Source organism: Apium graveolens, chromosome 2 (assembly GCF_009905375.1).
Source record: "Apium graveolens cultivar Ventura chromosome 2, ASM990537v1, whole genome shotgun sequence".
Lineage (NCBI taxonomy): Eukaryota > Viridiplantae > Streptophyta > Magnoliopsida > Apiales > Apiaceae > Apium > Apium graveolens.
In genome coordinates, this window is record NC_133648.1 from 98571003 (window position 1) to 98594601 (window position 23599).

The window sequence follows — 23599 nt, forward strand, 5'->3', positions numbered from 1 at the left end:
CTCTTGACAATGCTCCACCCGATCTGGGAATCATCTGATTATTGATTATTGATTTGAAATATTTAATTTAAAAGGAAGAATCTCTTTATAATATGATTATGATTGTTACGTAATATAATCCCTCTAAAATTAAATAATATCAAGTAGTAATTGGCCAATGACACAACGGGCTTGTGTCGGTCATAGCCTTCCAACATGGTAGAAAGTAGTTCTTATTTTTGAATCATTGTCGTTTCGTGCCACAGCCGAGGGATTTGATTTTGAAATAAGAAATACTTGTCTATTACATAGAGATGTGTACATTGAATTAGAATCTAAAGGTCGTTACGTGCCACAGTCGTGGTCCTTTGGGGACTGATTTAATTGTACGGAATGTTGGGTTAGACTTGACTTAGAATATTGAGTTTGTCGTGCCAAAGCTGTGACTCAATTATTCAAGAGGCTAAAGTTTGATTAGGGAATAACATTAGATGGAATTGACAAGAGTTGTCTGCCTATTGAACATTACATGGCGTTTCGTGCCATAGCCGGGGTTGTGTAATGGAATGTAGGATCCCTATTCCCACTAGCATTATGAATGCTTAATTTTTCATGTAGGGGGTTGAATAAATTAGGAAAACTAGTGGGAGCCACTTATGAATAAAGACCCGATTCATATAGTGTTTTGAAATGAAATCGAATATTTGCTAAGTGTTGTTATGTGTTTATCATTTACAGATTTACTTTGTACGTGATGTCTTCTACACTATCACTCAGGAGCATACTAGATGCTCACAAATTGACTGGTCCTAATTATGCTGACTGGCTTCGAAACTTGAGAATTGTTCTCAGGATTGAGAATCTGGAATACGTGATTGACTCACCTAAGCCTACTGAACCTGCTAGTGATGCATATAATGATGAACATATTGTGTATCGTAAGTGGATAGATGATGCAAATGTTGCTCAATGCATCATGCTAGCTTCCATGAACATTGAGCTACAGAAGCAACATGAGCATATGGATGCTCACACTATCCTCATGCATCTACAAGAGTTGTATGATGTGGCAGGGAGGACAGCTCGATATGAGATATCGAAGGAGCTGTTCGGTTGTAGGATGTCTGAGGGATCATCTGTGAATGACCATGTACTTAAGATGATCAATTTGATTGAATGTCTTGGACAACTTGGTTTTGCCATGGATGGGGAGCTGAGCCAAGACTTGGTCTTGCAATCGCTTCCGAGTTTGTTCTCGCAGTTGTTGTGAACTTTCACATGAATAAGTTGGATGTCAGCCTGCCTGAACTCCACAACATGTTGAAGACTGCGAAATCGAATTTTTCCCCTAAGAAGAGTTCTGTTCTTCTAATTGGTGAAGGTTCCAATCCTAAGAAAAGGAAGAGGAACTCTTCCAAGAAGAAGAAAGTAGGTGAGAAAATGCCGGTTCCACCAAAAGCTGAAGACCCCGAGAGCAAAATTGTTTGCTTTCACTGTAACAAGGTGGGGCACTGGAAGAGGAACTGCAAGGTTTACCTTGCAGAATTGAAGAAGAAGAAGGGTAGTGAGACTACCGCTTCTGATTCAGGTATGTTCATGATAGAAGTGAATATGTCATTAAATCAAATTTCTACTTGGGTATTAGATACCGCCTGTGCTTCTCATATCTGCAATTTGTTGCAGGGACCAAGGAGAAGTAGGACTCTTGAGGAAGAGGAGGTGATTCTACTGATGGGAAATGGAGCAAGAGTTGCTGCTGAAGATGTAGAATCATTTCATTTACATATGCCTATGGGCAAGACTATTGTTTGAAATAATTGTTATTTTGTTCCCTCGATTGTGAGGAATATTATTCCCATGTTAGACTTGGCTGGATTTTCATTTATTATTGAGAATAATGAATGTTCTATTCTTAGAGATAATATTCTTTATGGACGTGGTACTTTAAATAATGGTCTGTATATATGTGACATGATTTACTTCAGATTGAACAAACTAATAAAAGAAAAGGGATGATGAAAATCTCACTTCATTGTGGCACTGCAGTCTCCATTTAGTAGACATGGAGAGAGGACTGCAAATTTGCTAGGAATGGTACACACAGATGTATGTGGACCAATGTCTAAGCAAGCCATGGGTGGATTTTCATACTTCATTACTTTCATAGATGATAGATCTAGATTCGGATATGTGTTTGATGAAACACAAGTCTGAGGCCTTTGAAAAGTTCAAAGAATATAAGTATGAAGTGGAGAAACAACCAAACATAGTATTATAACTCTTCGATCAGATCGAGGTGGTGAATACTTTAATGGAGTGTTTCTAGATTATCTTAAAGTAAATGGTATAGTCTCCCAGTGGACTCCTCCAGATTAGTATCTGAAAGGAGAAATCGAACTTTGTTAGACATAGTTCGGTCCATGATGAGCTATGCAATCTTCCAGTATTCCTATGGGGTTATGCATTGGAAACCTCAGCATATTTACTGAATATGGTGCCTTCCAAAATCTGTTCCTCAAACTTCGTATGAGATATGGAAAGAAAGGAAACCGAGTCTTAAACACGTTAAGATTTGGGGATGTCCAGCTTATGTCAAGAAAGTTGACCCAGATAAGCTGGAATATCGATCCGTAAAATGTAGTTTTGTGGGATATCCTAAAGAGACTTTAGGGTATTACTTTTACACCAATCATCGAGTGTTTGTCTCCAGACATGCTACCTTCTTGGAAAAGGAGTTTATCCTTGAAGGAAACAATGGGAGCAAAATTGAACTTGATGAAGTTCAAGAAGCACAAACTACTACGGATCAAGTGGAAACACCTGTTCTGACTGAACAACCTTTTGTGGAACAACCCATTCATAGATCAGGGAGAGTGTCTCGCCAACCTGAGAGGTATTATGGCCTTGTCATTGAGAATGACAATGAGTTGTCGATCATTGATGATGACGACCCTGTGACCTATAATGAGGCTATGAGTAGTGTTGACTCAGAGAAATGGCATAGTGCCATGAAATCCGGAAAGAAATCTATGTATACGGGATACAAAAGAATGATTAGAGCAGATGGCCAGGTGGAGACCTTTAAGGCCAGGCTTGTGGCAAAAGAATTCAAACAAAGGCAATGGATTGACTTTGATGAAACCTTTTACCTGTAGCCCTGTTAAAATCAGTTCGGATTTTGCTTGCGAATGCTGCTTACTATGACTATGAGATCTGGCAATTAGCCAGATGGTTTTCTTTCCAAGAGAAATAAAAACCTAGTATGTAAGCTGCTGCGAACCATATGTGGTTTAAAGCAGGCTTCTCGAAAGATGGAACATTCGTTTTGATGAGACAATCAAAGAGTTTGATTTTATCAAAAACGAAGATGAACCATGCGTCTACAAAAGGGTTAGTGGGAGTGCGGTAACATTTCTTGTATTGTATTGAAATAGAGTTGACACACATAACAACATAGCAGACCCACTCACAAAGCTACTTTATGAAAGTCACTTTGATCGTCATAAAGACAAGATGGGTATTAGATACCAGAGTGATTGGCTTTAGTACAAGTGGGAGATTGAAAGGAATATGTCCTAAGTCCAATCATGTATTAGGATTTAGGAATAACTTTTATGTAATCTGTTTTGATTTCATTGATATTAATAAAGACTTGTTTTGTTTTTATTACGGGCTTTATCTATTTAAGTGTTTAAATAAGATATACCATAGTTTAGAGTAAAGCTTTTTATGGATTATGATGAGATCATAATAGTGAGACCTAAAAAGATGATAACTCTAAACTTAAATAGTTCCTGGTCATAGGATTATTAACTGGTAATTAATAATCCGCAAAGATCGGTACATACTATGCTTGCTTCATTATGAAGGATGTCTGTTCTCATAGACATTTGTGTGGTGACACTATAGCTAGTATGTAGGTGCTTATTATGGAATAAGTTCACTGAACATGACTCGCATAGCTGAACAACTGATGGAGTTCACTCATGTGTCAGCAGTTGTTCACATAGTGATAGTTGTACAAGTATCCTTAGACTTGAGGTCATCATAGTCATCTTGTGTACACTGAACTATGCTTTGGTTTAGTTCTTAGTCTCCAGGGACAATTATTAGGGCTCGTCTGGGTATAGGAATTTGTACACGAAGATAGTGTATGATCAATAAAGGATCTACCCCTTCCAGTGAAGGAAGCGAATGTTCAAGGCTGATCCACTTATGCTAGTTCAGGAATCTCTGGCCAGAGTAAATGAAATTAGAAAGGAGTTTCTAATTTGCATAAAACTACGCATAGTAAATGGTAAGCAAAGTGATTGAATTAGATAGGCTTGACACGAGATCCATGCCTTGTATTTAATCGGGACATTGTAGGGTAGAAGGAGTTTATTGTACGGTAACTATTCACTGAATAGGTTCTTGGTATTCTAAGCAGTAAATTCATATTATCCGGATAGTCGCGATATGCTGAGAAGTATCCCTCACGATGTAGAATAAATGTGATTAATTAATTATTCATATTTAATAAATTAGAGAATTTATATAAATAATGATAAAATAGTTTTATTATTATTTATTTCTACTACCGGCTTAATATTGAACCTACAGGGTCACACCATAAAAAGAGAATGATTTAATGGTGGAGGAATTAATTAATAATGGGTAATAATTATTTATTTATGAAATAAATAATTAATTGGCAAATTTAATAATTGATTAAATGAGATTTAATTGATTATAAATTAATTAAGAAAAGTTCTTAATATTATTAATTAAGGATTTAATTTTTGGAAATTAAATCAAGAGAGAGAATTATTTCTAAAGTATTTAGAAAAATGATTAATAATTAAAAGGTGTTTTAATTATTAATGAGAATAATAAATGGGATAATAATAATATTATTTTTGGGAAAATTTCAGCTGAAAATTTTGCCTATAAATACACTATTATAGACCCTATTTTATTCGAACCCACAACCAACCCGAAAATCCAAAAAGTTTGGAAAACCCAATTCTCTCCACCTCCTTCCTCCTCCTTAACATCGTTTTCTTGGTGGATACCGGTGGAGTGCTTTACACTTGAGGAGCAACTGCTAAGGATCTCTGATCGTTGTCTCTGAATTATTTTAAAAGTTTAGATTCGATCCCTCGAATTTTTATTCATGATCTGTATGCTTTTATTTGGATTTTGTATGTGTAAAAGTGCTTTGCCATGCCCCCGCTGCGTTTAAAATCCAACAGGCATGTCCTAATCTTCGATGCCATAGCCATGGATCATCATTTATAGTGATTAGGCATACGCTCACTTGCTTGCTCATACTGCATATATAAACATTTTTATTTCTGGGGCAAGTGAGGACCAACTTTCTGGATTTATCTAAAATTGAACAATGAGTAGTGTAGAAGATTACCTTGTATTTATTGTCGCATAGTTGACTAATGGAGAGTAGATTGTACTTTAATCCGGTGACTAGTTGTATGTAGAAAATTCTAACCTTTCCATTTCCGATATCCGCGATACCGACAATGTTTCCTTTGCTATTATATCCGAATATTACGCTCCCCGCGGTAACCTTTTTAATATTGTTCAAGAGTGAATTATTGTCGGTCATGTGTCTTGAACACCCACTATCAAGTTACCATATGTCTTGTTTCGTGGTAAGACAAACCTACAAAACAAATTAATTAAATTTATAGGTACCCCTTTATTTTGAGGGTCCTGGGGTTAGTACATCATAAAGAGCATTTGAATGTTTATAAGCATAGCTAGGCATGTTATTATCTTCCTTAGGAACATGAACCTTTCTAAGTACATAATTCCTAGTTGGGTAATTTGTAGATGTACCGTAGAATCTAGATTGATTATGATAAGCATTATGTCTATTATTATCATGATGATCTGCATATCTAAGAAATTGTTGTCTTTTAAGTGCATAATCATTATGGTGGACATGATGTTGGTTGCTTCTATTTGGAAACGTAGTAGGTTGATGAGACCTTTGTTGCCTTTGATCTTTATATTCCATATTTTTGTAAGGCACACGCTTATCATCTTTCTTGTATGATTCCTTGCAAATCCATACATGCTTCCTCTTAATTTCACCATTCTTGAATTTACAATATTGAACAATGTGTCCAATCTTGTTACAATAAGAACATTTATACGATGGTGATTCGGGTGAAGTCTTAGTTGGTGATACAAATCTTCGAATATTATTTTTAGGAGGAGAATTCTTATTATATCCTAAACCTTCATGATTGTATGAGGTTTTTGTATGCACCATTTGATCCAACATCTTATTGCCTTTTGTAAATCTTTGAAGAACATTTGTAAGGCATCAATTTTGTTGTTAAGGATTATTTCTTGATCCTTAACTTGAGCTATGAACTTATGATTTTCTTCTTTCAAATTTTGAGCTTCAATTGTAAGCTCGTTGATCTTTATTAGCTCATTTTCTTTATCAAGATTGTCTTTAGAAGATGTTTCTTTATTTTGAACACTTGATTCCACATGAAATCTTTAGGTTCAATAGATCAACGTGAAGTTCACATATATTTTCATTTAATTGAACCTTTTCACGTACCATCTCTTCCTCTTTGAGGATTAGTGATATATTCTCTGTTTCAAGGTTGATTATATTTTCTTGAAGTTTATTTACTTCAAGCTTGATGAGATGGTTTTGATCTTTTAGAGATGTAATCTCTTTTTTTATCTCGGACTCTTGAGTCCATCATCCGAGTATACTCTTTATTTTTAGTATGATGTATTTCTTCTATTTTCATTTTCTCGGACCATACTAAGTGAAGCCTTTGATCAACATCTTTGTATTTACTTTTATATTCTACCACAACTCCAATTAAATCATGCTTATTCATGTTCATAAGTGATAAATTAGATTCATCCAATAATGATTTAATTGAGATGTAGTTAGATTTTACCTCTTCATTTGTACATGAGACTTCCCTAGATATAGTTTCTTCTCCGAGAGCCATCAAGCATAGATTCACCACTTCTTCACTAGCTTCCAGAGCTTCTTCATCTTCACACAAATCCCAACCATTTTCAGCCACGAGACTTGTCCCTTTGAAAGTTTAGGACATTCTCTTTTATAGTGACCGGGTTGTTTACACTCAAAACACACATCTTGTGTTTCCTCCGGAGATGCATCTTTTGGTTTTGGAGGAGTGTAAACAGGATGAGTAGTAGAGACATTGGTATTACTATAGGTATTCATATTTTGATTGCCTTTGCCTTTGTTGTAGCTCGTTGAAGGAAAATTATTCTTATAGTTGGAAGAATAATTTAGGTAAGAATAATTTAGGGAGTAATTAGGCCTTCCGTTAGAGTTAAAAACTCTTTGTTGATTATTTGATTTTAGGAAGCCTTTTCCGTATCTTTGAGCTTTGCTTTGAAGCACACGACAAAGTTGTTTCGTGAGAAGAGCAATTTCACTCTCATTGAGATTTTGAAGTTCCTCATTTAACTCCTCGTCGTTTTCATCTTCATCTATTAATATGGCCTTTAGTGCCATATTTTTCTTTTTGTCCTCCACTTTTGGAGCAACCTTTTCCGGAATATTATCTTCTTCGTAAGCACGAAGATTTCCGAAGAGGTAGTAACTCATTTAGATTGTGCATCTCTTTTATAGTAGTAACTTTGACTTTCCAACTTGGAGGTAGAGATTTAAGCACTCTTCTATTCTTTTCATTTTGAGTATAATTCTTTCCAAGTTGAGATAATTCATCGATTATACGAGTAAATCTTGTTTCTATATCGATGATATTTTCTCCTTCTTGGAGTTTAAAGTTCTCATAATCTTGGAACAATGTTTCCATCCGAGAATCTTTTATATATGTGGTTCCTTCATAGGTTACCACTAATTTGTTCCACATCTCTTGTGTCGACTTGCAATTATTAACTCTTTTGTATTCTTTTTCCGCAAGTGCACTTGTGAGAACCATTTTCGCCTTGGCGGCTATATTCATTGTGGCTTCTTCCTCGAGATTGTATTCACTAACCTTCTTTTCGATGAGGATGTCATCGACAATTTTGGTAAGTATGCGAACACCGTCTTCGATAACCATCCAAACTTTGACTCCTTGAGATCTTGCATAAATGCGAAATCTAGTTTTCCATGTTGCAAAGTTGGTGCCATCGAACAGAGGAGGTCGTGAGCTTGACAATCCTTCACCACAACCAACGGGATTAATATACGCCATTTGTACCACTTTTTGTTGTGCCTGTAAATCTGCAAATCACTTAATAAATACGTTAAAAATCACTGCTCTGATACCAATTGTTAGGTCCCGTATGAGGGCTATGTTAAGCTGGAAGGGGGTTGAATAGCTTAATACCAATTTAAAATTTATTATGGCATTTTAAAATAATTTTATCCCTTTATAAAACTTACTGAGTGGTTATGCAGTTTATATGTGCGGAAAATAAAGTGCAAGGAAAGAAAATACAACACGGTGATTTTATCCTGGTTCACGATGGCGCAACCTCTAATAGATCCGCTCACCCCTACTCCAGTCCCTGAGCTCCTCTCCCGGACTCGGGATTTTCCCTTAATATAAACTCGCTCCTTTAGTAGGCGGAGAAGCCTTTACACCCTTACAAATATTTATCTTGGTGCGTAACACAAGGGTCACCACCTCAAAATAAATGCAATTCCTACACAACTTATCTTAGACAATAACTCCCCACTATCTCTTCAAAGTTGATGTAATTCCCTTGTGTGGACTTGGCTTCCTTAACTTTCACTGGTCTCGGATCTTGGTATCTGGTCTTGGGTCTTTCCTCTTCTTCCCGGTGCAAATACGACTAACTCCCCGCTAGTGCGTATGAGACTTGGGTCTTAGAACGAAGATCGCCTCACGTCACGTCACCTCACTGCAAAACTAATAAGACAATCCACAAAATACAAAGTATAGAGAAAATATGTGTTAAACTAGTATGTTACGGTACTAGCCCAAAAGATAGTATAATATTCAAATAAGAATATTAATACTCTATATGTATACTTGACTTGAGATATAAAATGTTATATCAAGTATACTTTTGATTACTCCGTCTATATGGATTATATGTTAATCGGAGTAATATAAGAAGTCCTTTATATGTATAATCAATATGGATTATGACTTCTTTGATCTTCAAGCTCAATACGTATACTTAACTCGGAATATATATTTATATGTCAAGTATACTTATGATTACTCCGTCTTTGTAAAATATATGTATATCGGAGTTATAAGAAGTCTTGTATATATGTATAAGCACTATGGTTTATGACTTCTTTTATATACTTCTTCTTTAGATTATGTATTTATGGATCGAAGAATACTTTGGTTACAATCTCGGAATTGTACCTATCCTATTAAGCTCTTAGGCTTATGGATTTAGTATATTTATGATTTGGCAATTGTGTGGTCAAAGTATACTTTTAACTTCAAGCAACTTTATAGGTTCTAAGATTCTTAGCCAAGGTCCAAATAATAGAAGTGCAAGTAATTGGCTTTGAATTTGTGCTTTTGAAGTTTAGGTGGATGATTACGAAGTTTACTATTGATCGACTTATAATCCCCCGGAACACTGAAGATGCTATAGAAGGGGTTATAAGTGATATCTTTCGTAATGATACTATATACACGAACTATGCGTTGACCAAGATCGAGATAAATGAAATGCAAAGTAACTGGTCAACTCGTGTGATTAAATCCACCTTTGAAGCTTAGACGGATGATTACGAAGTTTATATATATCAAATGAAAACCTCACGGAACACTAAGGTGCTAGAAGGGGATTATACGATATCTTTCGTAATTGGACTATGTACACGAACTATGCGTTGGCCAAGATCCAAATAATAGAAGTGCGAGTAACTGGCCAACTCGTGTGATTTAATCCGTCTCTTATATTTGATAAAATTACGAAGATCATTATTGATCGATTTATAATCTCCCGGAACACTAGAGATGTTAGCGAGATTATAAAGTGATACCTTTCGTAATTATACTACATTCACGAAATATGTCGATCAAGGTCGAGATAAATAAAGTGCAAGTAATTGACCAACTCACGATGTCAAATATGAAATCTCACTCGTGAGTAGTTATTTAGAGATTCATGAAATCTCACTCGTGAGGAGTTATTTTAGAGATTTAAATACTTGTATATTATAGATCTTCTTCGTTTAGAGCTTCGGTATGAAGATCAAGTACTTATTCGAATTCCGAGTTCGAATCTTCATTCTCTTTCCTTAGAGAACCTTCTTTATAGGATATCTTTTATTAGATCTTGAGATGAAGTAGAGAAATTAAGTATAAAGCTCAAAATAAAGAAAACCAAAGTAGCAGCTAAAAATTCACCACTTTTGGAAAACGGTCGAAAAAGTTCGCCGGAAAAATTCGCTGGAGGTTCGGCCGGATTTTGGCACTATGGACGAACTTGGACAGCCCTTCGGGAGGCCGGAAAGTGGTGGTGGATGAGCTCACTTGGTGGGAACAAGCTTGGTTGGGTGAAGCTAAGCTTGGATATCAAAAGCCTTAAGTATATGTGTATATATTTAAGAGAGAGAAGGTTTTTGAGAAGAAGTGTGTGTATAGAATTTGAAAGAGATGAAGATAGGAACTTCTTGAAAAATTCCCAGCAAGTATTTGGCTGTTTAGCTTGTTTAAAATGGGTTGGGGTGGAGGTTTATTTATAGAGAAAGCTGGGTGCAATGAATGGTTGAGATTTGAGAAGGAATGGATGGTGGATGGAGTGTATCACATGGATTGATGACATGACAAGTAGGTTGTGTTTCTTTGAAAGTGGGAAGGAAGCACAAGCTAGTATTCATTCAAATCTCAGCTGATATATATATATATATATATATATATATATATATATATTAAATATATATTTTCCTTTTCTTTTAATTATTCTTTAATTACTTTAATTAAGTATTAAGCACCATTAATTATGACCACCCCAAAAACTCTTAAATAAATATTAAAAAAAATATGATAATTACCTAAATATTATAAAATGATGTCCGGAAAATTTTGGTCAATAATGGTCAATGGTAGCTAGGTCAAACGTGGTCAACTGTGGGGCCAACTACCTCGAAATTCGTGCCCGGACATAAAATCTCGAAACGCTACGAAATTTTTACCATGCATATAAAATACCATTTAAGTGATCCATACTAAATTTCAAGTCATTCTAGTATGTGGAAGTATTTATTTAGATTTAAAGTGATTCTGTCAGCCTTTACTTCCGAATAAAAATACTATTGGTCTTGGAATGAAAGAGATGGATATTTTGACCAATGTTTTGACTTGTATAGATACTTAAAATATATTTCCTAATATATAAAATGTATTTGAGTGGTTTGAAATATTTTTGAGTATTTTTGAATAATTTTCTCCGAGAAATGCTGATTTTACGAAACGGGAGAAAATTACTTTACGAACACACAAAAATGGGTGTAAAAATGGATATTAATAATTCAACCATGAATATTAATAAACTTTGAATAAAAACTCTTTTGAAGGATGTAAAATATATTTAGGAGCGAAGAGTAAAACATTTTTGATTTAGCACGAGATCTCTAAAGAATATTTCTGATATATTCCTTATTCGAGCTTGTTGCCTTATTGATGTTGCAACTGTGATCTAAAAAATATCATAACTTGATATTTTTTATTTGATGAAATTTCCTTTGAGATATATTCCATAAAATATAATTTTAATTTTTTTAGAATAATGGAATATCTCTTTTATAAATAGTCTTGAAAATAATTTAGCTGGTTTGACTATTTGACTTTGATCTGGATCAATTAAAATCATGTCCTAATGGAGAGGATCTAAGTGTACTTAAATTTTATGTTTAATCGTACAAATACCAAAATAAATAATATATCGAAGATATCCTTTCATGGTATATATGGGATGAGCCGTTTCTTTTTCGACAAGGAGCTGACCAAATTATCAGGAGATGTATTTCTTACAGCGAAACGGGGGGGGGATCTTACGAGATTGCCACTCAACAGCTTATGGAGGACACTATGGTGGAGAAAAGACGGCAGCTCGTATTCTTCAAGCAGGTTTCTTTTGGCCGACCTTGTTTAAAGATGCTCATCAGTTCGTTTTGAAATGTGATCGATGTCAACGTGTGGGTAATATGTCCAAGAGGGATGAGATGCCTCTTAATGTGTTTCTCGAGGTTGAAGTCTTCGATGTTTGGAGAATTGACTTCATGTGGCCATTGGTAATAACCCCAAAAATTTTGGACTTTTTGTAAACCTTATGAATAGTGATTTTGCTGATTATGCTGAATAAGAAAACTTTTCATGCCACACTTTGTAGGGGTTCTATTATTGTTATTCTGAGATCTTATTAGTACTCTATATGGTATATAAGTGTATGTAAAGATCGTCAGAATCCAAATTCGAACACTTTGATTTTTCCCGAAAATCCACCAGATACAGAAAGAACTGAGTATAAGGTAATAGGATAAAAAGGATTTAAATTCAAGGAGTATAAGAGAGGATCATAAAAGGAATATAATGTATTGAGAAAGGTTAAGGAAACCCAAGTAATAAGATCCCGGGTATAATCCCTCAAACGATAAACGAGAACGAAAGTTAAGCGAACCGTATAACAAATCAGCGGTCATTAGCCAAGTAATTAGGAGTTAATCAAAGAGGTTAATGATGATGATGTCATCACACCAACAAGAAGAGGACAAGTGTGGGAAGGTGACATAGGAAAATGACATAAGCATGACCAAAGGGAAGGAAGTGTTGGTTGATTAACCACACAAAATTTACCATGGTTAAAAGGTAATTAATCAAAACAAAAGCAAAACAACCAACTAAACAAATCACAAACCACAAAAACACATTTTCTCCACCTTTCCAAGCAAGAAGCTCTTGGCTTCTTCACTTTTTCAAAGACAAGAAAATCAAAATCCAAGTTTCAAGCTTTGTTAATTAGTGACGTAATTATATAAGGTTCCTTGTACATAGCTATAGATATCCTATAAGTCTAAGCTTCAAATTCCTTCATAATCTCTTCCTAAAACTCATGGAAGAAGAGAGTGAATAGTGTTTTTCAAGAACTTGAAATTTTGATCTTGTGTTTTTGTTTAGATAAAGCTTTAGTAAGGATTTTCCAAGGTTGTTTCAAGCTCATTAGTTACTCCTACTCACAAGGAAGGTATAATCTCTTAACCTAGAATTGTCATTGAATATTAAGGGCTTGTTATGAGTAGTATAGTTCATGAGAAGCATGGTTATTGAATGTTTAGAGATTGGTTGGTTTTGTGATGTTTTTGGAGTTGTAAATCTTGATTATTACTTAATGAACTTAAGTAAACTTTTAGTTCATGATTGAGAAGTAGTATAAATTGGAGAACTTGAGGTGTTGGGGCTGTTGTAGTATTGTATGGATGGAGTTTGGTTGTAGTAATGATTGTGGATTGATTGTGGATTGATTTGGAGTAGTATAAAATTTGGTAATCACGTAAACATAGCCGTCGTAATGTCCGATTTACTTTAGACTGTTTTTGATCTTAACATCAGGACCCGTGAACTCACTGTTAGGTTTTTACCATTGCCATGATTAGATAGTTCATGTTACAAGCTTCGTTTTGATATGTGGTTCGCTTGAATCCGATGTACGGTTTAGGAGAAACGACAAGTTTTCTACCCGTTATACTGTTGTGGTGATGTATATATGTATATGCATTATCTTGTGATAGATGCATGATGGTTAATTAGCAAATCTTGCGATATATTGGAGCATGCTGATATGGGATATATGCATGTCTATTTCGTAATCTTGATCTCTATATGTTGATTCCAATGCTTATAGTTGCATAATACCTATGCTAGAGATAAGCAGTAGTTGCGTATACCCTTAGTATAGGGGACCCAAAGGTGAACATTTTCTAAAACCGGGAGTCGATGTTCCCGAGTATAATATATATATTATATATATATATATATATAGTTTTCAAAATTATTAATCGAATAAGGTTTATTCGATACCTTTATTTTTATTAATGAATATTACTTTGAATATTCATTCGAGGACTTATGACTCGGTTTATTTTATTTAATGAATATTATCTTGAATATTCATTCGAGGACTTATGACTCTGTTTATTCTATTTAATGAATATTATTTTGAATATTCATTCGAGGACTTATGACTCCACTTATTTACTAAATAATATTCTTTATTTTATTAAAGAATAATGTTTCGATAATCAAACTTATTTTCGATTATTCAAATAAAGATCGTACTTCCGTATAAGTATATCTTTGGTTATTTATTATTCATTTCAAGTATGAGTTTTAAAACTTCTACTTCAATTATTTTTATAGAGATTATCCATTATGGGAATATTATTTAAATAATAATATTCAGATATTTTCTAATATATCGGGACTGATTTACTTCATTAAATCAACATTACTCCAAACATTCTTAAAAATGTTTTCGAGTCTTCAAAATGATTTTTAAAAGTTAAAGCGGATCCCAAAACTCATTTTTTTTAATTTAAGATCTTCCTCTCGAAGGGGATTTAAATACTCGCTCAAAACCTGAGGGATTCGGCTCAGTGGTGTAATTTACATTCACAACGAGATTGCTGTTTTGAGAAAACATCTTGATTACTTGCCCATCGTTCGGGAAGTAAGTTCATCTATTTGAGTCGGCATAAGCAACATGGGCTCATCGGACGTCCATGAAAGTGTAAGTGGCTCAGTGGGAGTCCATCAAATGCGTAAGTGGCTGAGTGGCAGTCCAGCATAAGGTCCTATTGCGGCCAGGGTGATGACCAGTGGGGAATTCGTCCATCTACTAGTAGAAAAGGTTACTTATTGGTATCTCTTCCTGATCAGCAAGATATCAGGTTTATGCCAATATTTTCTCCTTTCCAAATTTATTGGATATTACAACTCTGTTTATAATTTTCATAACAGAGGTTTTCAAGGAGTGTATGAAATATATATATATATAGGTGTATATATATATCGGGACTTAATGAAGTATCTCGTATCTTCATTATTTATAATGATATTTCAAGGATTGAATCTATTCAAATCTTATCTTGTAGTCTCATCTATGTGATGAACTTTTGAAACGGATTATACCTTGAGCAGTGGTAGTTCAAGTAGTATTCGGAAAAGTTATAAGTATATTGGAGTATCTTGTAACTTCATCTTTTAAACTTATATCTAGTAAATGATTATCTTGTGCATGTCAAAGATTTTCAGAAAAATGTTGAGACAAGGTTAGATATATGAGATCACCTTGCAACGATATTTTTATACAGTTATAAACTGGAGCTCTGTGTATATTATACATGTCAGAGGATTTCAAAGATTGTGAAAAGTATATATGTATATATATACTGAATATTTTGTGACTTTGTCGCGTTAAGATATCATCTTGGTTCATTTCTTCTTGACCAAGACTTTCATGAGTACTATGAGAATGCTCATATATTATTAATTATTATACATATTATTTCGGTGGGCTTGTTGCTCACCCTTGCTTTCTTCTTCATCACACAACAACAGATAGACAAGATGAACATGATCAAGCTCCCAATTCGCGAGCGGATAGGAAACGTTCCGCAGTTTCCTGTAGGCGTTGATGCCGTTGTAGCTGAGGTAGGAGCTACCAGTAGGCTAGGCTTTCAACTTTTGTTGTACCAGACTTATGTATATTTATGAATTGTAATAATGGCAAAAAATATGTAAATTATTCAGAAACCCTTTTTATGGTGAAATGGTTTATAATTGTGGAATAAAATGACTTGTGTTATTTTTGGATATTCATCTCTGAGACTATAACTTGTGGTGTGTGTGTATATTATGGGGTCACAGTACGCAGTAGTTGGTTAACTGTTAAGATTAAGTATTGATAAGGGAAATGGAACTCGTGACAACCCGAATCCCCGACCCCGGATTTGGGGGTGTTATAGAAATGGTATCAGAGCTAAGTGTTATAAACCTCAGAGATGATGTGACGTTAAGATAATAAGTTCACTAAGATAATAAGAACTCTTGCCAAGTTCATAGTCGGGCTACCTAACGTATTACTGACAGTTAAAACCCTTACGGGAACCCTTTTAAATATTATGATAGTATCATAGTTCGTTCTCGTATAGGGCAGCGGGGCACCGAACCCTGACGTTCAGGAGCATTAGCATGAGGATGTTTTATTACATATTGGAGATCAAATTTTGAATCCAGTAGAGTACCCTAACAAGGGACCAGATGAGATTCATATTGAGAAAGTTGCGGTTGAGGATGTTATCCCAGAAGGGATTGTTGCTGAGGAGGATCTCGTGGAGGATCCTGACGAGAATGAAGAGAGGACCGCTGAGGAATTGATGACCTTAGTCAGGGCGACTACCAGAGCTAGAATGGCCGCGAGGGTGGCACTAGAGGATGAAGAGTTACCAAGGGCACAAAGGATAATGAGGGCAGAAGGAGTGGGGCCTTCCATGGCACCAATTATACCAGTGTCAGACCCTCTTCCAGAGGTTCCTGTAGACATCCATGAGGTTCCACCAATTCCTGTTCCCTCCCATGTACAGAGCCCAGCACCTACTGAGGAAATGCCACCTTTATCTCCTGCACCATTGTTACCTGATACCGTGCTTGGTTATCCATTTGGATCTCCTGGGTCTGCACCACCCGCACCCCATGGACTGCTACATGCTACCACTCAGGATTCTCTTATCGCCGATTATTATATGACTTTGGGTGGCCTGTCTGAGGCTCGTAATGTTAGAAGTCATTTGTTGGATCGACTTACTGCACCAAGGATTGAGGGCGGGGTACTTCCGGTAGGATTAGCTTATAGCATGCACAGGATTGAGGCTACCACCCGAATTACAGCTAGAGGCCATCTTGAGGGTCAGGTTGATCCAGCTCTACTTGCGACTATCTTAGACCTCATCACCTCTGTGATGGAGCAGGTTAGGGATGTCGTGCGTGCCCGCATTTCTTGATCCATGGTAGTGTGCAGAGCTAGAGCGATCACACAAGGGTTTCATGTAGCACCGCTTTTGGAGGATTAGCCTAAGTTATGAATGATTAGTTTTAATGACTAGATGATTATCTATGGTAGTACTTCTCGGATAGAAGCGATCAGATCAAATGATGTAATTCTCTTTAATGTGTTCAGTTGTTGTACCCTCGAACAAATGGTTATGTATATATTCGTTAATTTCAGTTCAGATCAGTTTGTTTGTGATAAGTTCATATTATTAATTGCACAATTAACACTTAAGAGAGTGTCATGAAGTTTATAGAACTTGAGAATTCATAATTTGCAATCATGCAAGGATTGAACGAGGGAAAGACTTAAGCAAAGTAAGTAAGACAAATATCCAGAGATTCTCAAAATTTTTCCAAGCATTATGCCCCCACGAGGAATAAGATTAGAGGCAAACCTTGAATGTGATAATCAGGGATATCGCAATTAAGATATAAGGAACCCAGAATATAATGAAGTGGAAAATGAGAATTTTAAATTAAAAGATGACCCCAATTATGGGGAGTAGGAAGAAATATTTAGACTGAGAAAACAGAAGTCGAGCAAGATAGGAAGAACCAGGATGGTACTCCTATTGGGCAATCCATGGACCTGCCTAAAACAAAACTTATACTTTTACCCCTAACCACCATATTGAGGAAACAATGTGGTGTGAAATTCTTTCAGGACCTTTAAGTCGCTAAGCTCTCAGAGTTCCAAGGAAATAGCTGACCCAGTCGAGACAAGAGCCTGGCTAAAGGAAATTCAGGAATCATTTGAGATTCTAAATGATTGGCGAGTCACGAAAGACTGTTTTGTCACTTACCCTCCTAAGAAAGAGGCCATGGGAGTTTTTGTAGATGAACATTCCATTAAGTCAAACTTCTTTAAAAGATCATAAATATATTTAGTTTGACTAATGAAAATTCCACCACTAACTTGTTTAACTTGTAAACCAAGAAAATAAGTTAGCTCTCCCATCATGCTCATTTCATATTTACTTTGCATTAACTTAGCAAACTTTTTACAAAGCTTATCATCTGTAGATCCAAATATAATATCATCTACATAAATTTGAACAAGTATTGTAGAGCCATTAACATTTTTTAAAGAAAAGAGTTTTGTCAACAGTACCTCTTGTGAAGTGATTATCTAGAAGAAATTTTGAAAAAAGTCTCATACCAGGCTCTAGGTGCTTGCTTTAGTCCATAGAGTGCTTTCAATAGATAATACACATAGTCTAGAAAATTTGGATCTTCAAATCCTGGAGGTTGGCTTACATAAACTTCTTCCTCCAATTCTCCATTCAGAAATGCACTCTTGACATCCATTTGATAGACCTTAAAATTGGCATGGGCTGCATAGGCTAGAAAGATTCTGATGGCTTCAAGTCTGGCAACTGGAGCAAATGTCTCATCAAAATCTATTCCTTCTTGTTGAGAATAGCCTTTAGCAACCAATCTGGCTTTATTCCTTATGACAATGCCATTTTCATCCATCTTGTTTCTGAATACCCATTTTGTGTCAATAGAACTCTTGTTCTTTGGTTTGGGTACTAGCTTCCATACTTTGTTCCTCTCAAATTGGTTTAGCTCCTCTTGCATTGCTAAAATCCAATCTGGATCCAATAGAGCTTCTTCCACTCTCTTAGGTTCCTCCTGTGACAGAAAGCTACTATACAGACATTCATCTTGAGTAGCCCTTCTAGTTTGCACTTTAGATGTAGCATCACCAATGATCAGTTCAAAAGGGTGATCCTTGGTCCATTTCCTTTGAGGTGGTAGATTGGCTCTAGATGAGGTTGCCTCAGTATTGTCATGATGTGAGATAGAATGTTGATTGGTTGAGACTCCCCCTGAGTTTCTGATCCTTTGAAAGGAGTTTGGAGTTCTATCAACTGATGAAGTGAATTGATTATCCGTTGACAGACTATGATCAACGCTCATTATGAACTTCAACGGATGATGCACTTTGTCTTTCAACGGATGCTGCATTGCTTCTATCAACGGAAGCTGAATTAAGACTTTCAACAAATACATCATTCTGTGCATTATCCAAAGGCAGATTTTGTATTCTTCTCGAGGTGCCTTCTTCATCATTCTCATATTCACTATCATCACAATATATCTCAATGTTGTCAAATTTGAGTCCTTCATGATGTCCCTCATCTGTTAGTCCATCAATCTTTTTATCATCAAACACAACATGCACAGATTCCATGACAATGTTGGTTCTTAGATTGTAGACCCTATATGATTTTCCAGCAGAATAACCAACAAATATTCCTTCGTCAGCCTTTGCATCAAACTTTCCTTTGTGATCAGGTTGATTCCTTAGAATATAGCATTTGCAACCAAAGACATGCAGAAAGTTTAAAGTTGGTTTTCTTCTCTTGAACAATTGATAAGGAGTCATGCCTTTTGCCTGATTAATTAGAGAAATATTCTGAGTGTAACATGCACAGTTAACAGCCTCAGCCCAAAAGTATGTTGGGAGTTTTGACTCTTCAAGCATTGTTCTTGCAGCTTCAATTAGTGATCTGTTCTTCCTTTCCACCACACCATTTTGTTGTGGAGTCCTTGGAGCTGAGAACTCATGCATGATCCCATTTTCTTCATAGAAAAACTTCATGGTTGAATTTTTGAACTCAGTTCCATTGTCACTCCTAACATTCCTTACTTTGAAATCAGGATGGTTGTTGACTTGCTTGATATGATTGATAATGATTTCACTAGCTTCATCCTTTGATCCAAGAAAATAAACCCATGAAAACTTTGAGAAATCATCTACAATCACTAGGCAATATCTTTTCCTTGAAATTGACAATACATTGACTGGTCCAAAAAGATCCATGTGTAGCAGTTGTAATGGTTGATCAATTGCAGATTCAAGCTTCTTACTGAATGATACTTTCTTTTGCTTTCCTTTCTAACAAGCATCACACAGCCCATCCCTTGTGAATTCTACTAGAGGCAATCTTCTAACTAAGTCCTTTTTGACAAGATCATTCATTGTTTTGAAATTCAAATGGGACAGCTTCTTGTATCATAGCCAACTTTCAACTGGACTTGCTTTGCTGAAAAGACAAGTAATTGATTCTGCATCTGTAGAGTTGAAGTCAGCTAAATACACATTCCCTTTTCTAACTCCAGTTAGAACCACTTTGTTGTCCTTCTTACTTGTGACAACACAGGCTTCAGAATTGAAGGAAACAGTATTCCCTCTGTCACATAGTTGACTGATGCTCAATAAATTGTGTTTGAGACCATCAACTAATGCAACTTCATCAATGATGACATTTTCTTTTGAAATCAAGCCATACCCCATAGTGAACCCTTTGCTATCATCTCCAAAGATTATGCTAGGGCCAGCTCTCTCCTTAAACTCTGTGAGCAGGGTGAAATCTCCTGTCATGTGTCTTGAACAGCCACTGTCCAAGTACCATAGATTCCTTCTTTTTCCCTGCACACAACAAAATCAATCAAGTTGATTTTGGTACCCAAGTTTCCTTGGGTCCAGCCTTGTTAGTCTTTTTCCTAGACTTCATTCCTCGTGCATCTTTTGACTTAGGTAACTTTGGGTTAACCTTGATCTCAGATGTAGTTGGTTGAAGAGTAGGGTTAGTCACAGAATCATTTAGCACATTTGATTGAATTTGATAAGGCATGGATTGTGCAAACATATTATTCCACATAGGCATGTTGTATGGCATCTGAGGCATACTGAATGCAGTAAAATTAGGATTATTAACATATGGCATGTTTGCAAAATGTGCATGAGGATTCTGATGAGACATAACAGGCATAGCATGCAGAGATGACATAGGCATGTTAGGCATGGAGGGAATTAAAGGCATGGGAGCATTCTTAACAGATTTGCAGTTATCAGATAGATGATTAACATTTTTACAATGCACACAGCTTTTTCTAGGAGCATACTTATCAGGTGTGTAATTGTTGTGTTTATTAATCCCTACCTTCCCATTTCAATTAGATTTCCTTTTAGTTTCCTTTTTATCCTCAACCAATTTAAGGCTATTTTTCAGCTGATCCAAAGTCATGTGTCCTATGTTCACCTTACTGGCATCTTTGGATGTGCTAGCTCCTTCTTTGACAAAGTTCTTGAAAGTTGAACCATCCTTCTTATTGAAATTTTTCTTTTTAGAATCACTTGCCTGTTTTAATTGATGAGCCTTCAACGGATGCTCTTTTTCTTCCTTCAACGGATAACTTTCATCATCCGTTGATTCCACATCCGTTGATAATCCATCAATTAATTTTAACTCCTTTTTGTTTTTCTTCCAGGCATTCTCACAGAATGATTCAATTCCCTGAACCTTGGAAATCTGAACACTAACATCCCTAGATATTTTCCAGGCCTTGATTACCTCTTACTCACTTTCTAACTATTTAGAAAGAATTTCTACTTTCTTAACAGCTTCTTCTAGTTCACTCTCAACAGTCAAGCATTTAAGTTTAATCTTTTCAAGCTCAATTACCTGATCTTCTAACACAGCATTCCTATCACTTAAAAACACATTATTCTCTTTGATCCTTGTGTTTTCTTTAGCTAGTGATTTAAGGGAAACACGCAAATGATATAATTCATTGGACATATCATTTATGGCTTCATTGCATTCATTTTTAGAAAGCTGAGAGAGGTCAGTAGTAATTACCTGGTTGCTTGATGAACTAGTTTCATTTTCATCAGAATTAGCCATCAGGGCTAGGTTGACATATTCCATATCATCATCTTCATTGGCTCCATCTGCTACCCAATCATCTTGAGTGAGAAAAGCTCTTTCCTTTTGTTTGAGCAAATCAAAATACTTCTTTTTGTAATCAACTTGCTCAAATTTCTTCTTATCAGAGGTTGGCTTCTTGCACTCATTTGCAAAGTATCCACTAATGCCGCAGTTATAACATTTGAACTTAGATTTGTCCACCATGTTTTTGTTTGACTTAGTGAATTTTGTATTTTTTCCTGAATTTCATCTTTGCAAACCTCCTGGACAGAAAAGCCAGATGTTCATCAACATCATCAGAGTCATCTTGACTAGAATTGTCTTCATCCTCAACTACTTGCTCTTTTCCCTTGCTTGATTCTGATTTGCTTGTGCCAATTTTGAGACTTGGCATTGTCTTCTCCTCATTCCTGGCTTCAATCTTCTCATTGTCAGCTACAAGTGCAACTGATCCTCCTTTTTTCTTTCCCTTTTCCAACAGCTCATCTTGCTCCATCTCAAGTTCATAAGTCTTCAAAATTCCATATAATCTTTCAAGTGTAAAGTTCTTATAATCTTGAGAATTTCTTAGAGAAACAGTCATAGGCTTCCATTCCTTTGGTAGAGACCTCAGAAATTTTAAGTTGGAATCCTTGACTTGGTACATTCTACCATACAGCTTCAATCCATTTAACAGTTTCTGAAATCTGTTGAAGGTATCATTTAATGATTCTCCTTCTTCAAAGTGAAAATATTCATACTGTTGAATAAGAAGCTGCATCTTGTTCTCTCTAACCTGCTCAGTACCTTCACAGATGATTTGCACAGTATCCGAAACTTCCTTTGCAGTTTGGCTATTGATGACATTGTCAAACATATCTTGATCTAAGCCATTAAACAGAATGTTCATGGCTTTTTTGTCCTTGCGAATTTCTTCCATGTCTTCAATAGTCCATTCTGCTTTTGGCTTGGGAATGGACTGTCCAATAGCAACTGTTGCAGTAGCAGCTGTGGCCACTTTGTGAGGAATGTGAGGACCATTTTCAATACAGTTGATGTAGCTTTCATCCTGAGACAGTAGATGTAAATGCATCTTCACTTTCCAGTGATAATAGTTATCTTTTTCCAGGACTGGAATCTTTATACCAATATCCTTCCTACTCATGTTGGTAGCAGGAGGATTCTTCTGTGCACTCATGATGTTAGCAGAATAGATCTTTAAACTCTTTATATGTTAAGAGCTTGCTCTGATACCAATATTTATTCCCAGTGAACTAACAATGAGATTTACAGAAGGGGGGTTGAATGTAAATCTCAAAACTTTTTCAAGTTTTGAGCAGTTTCTTGTCTATGTGTTTTGATGAACAAGTGTGTGTGAATTGCTTTGAGCTAATGCAGACAGATATATATTCAAACATAAATGTAAAGAACACAACAGACTTAAAAACTTTTCTGGTGGATTTGTTGTTCCACCAGAGATGTGTTATTTCAGAAAATCTGCGATTCAAAGAATTAAATCACAGCTACTTCCTAGTACAAACTAGATGATTTTCTCTCTGGATTTTTCTAAACAGCTCTGGAAAATTCACTTCTAATTACTAGCTACTACTTGGTTTATATATCACCAAGTTTACAAGTGAAGACAAAACTGTAAAATACATTAAAAGATTCTTCACATGTTTCTTCTTCATTTCTCTATCCAATGCAATTTAGGTTTAGCTGTGAATCTTTGAATACTTCCTTGTTTGCACCAGAATGGAAATGCTGCATTTTCTTGATTCCTCCTAGAGGCTGCCACATTCCAGTTTGTCTCTGTCAACCCATGTGCCTCTGTCAGCTTATGAATTGTCACTATCA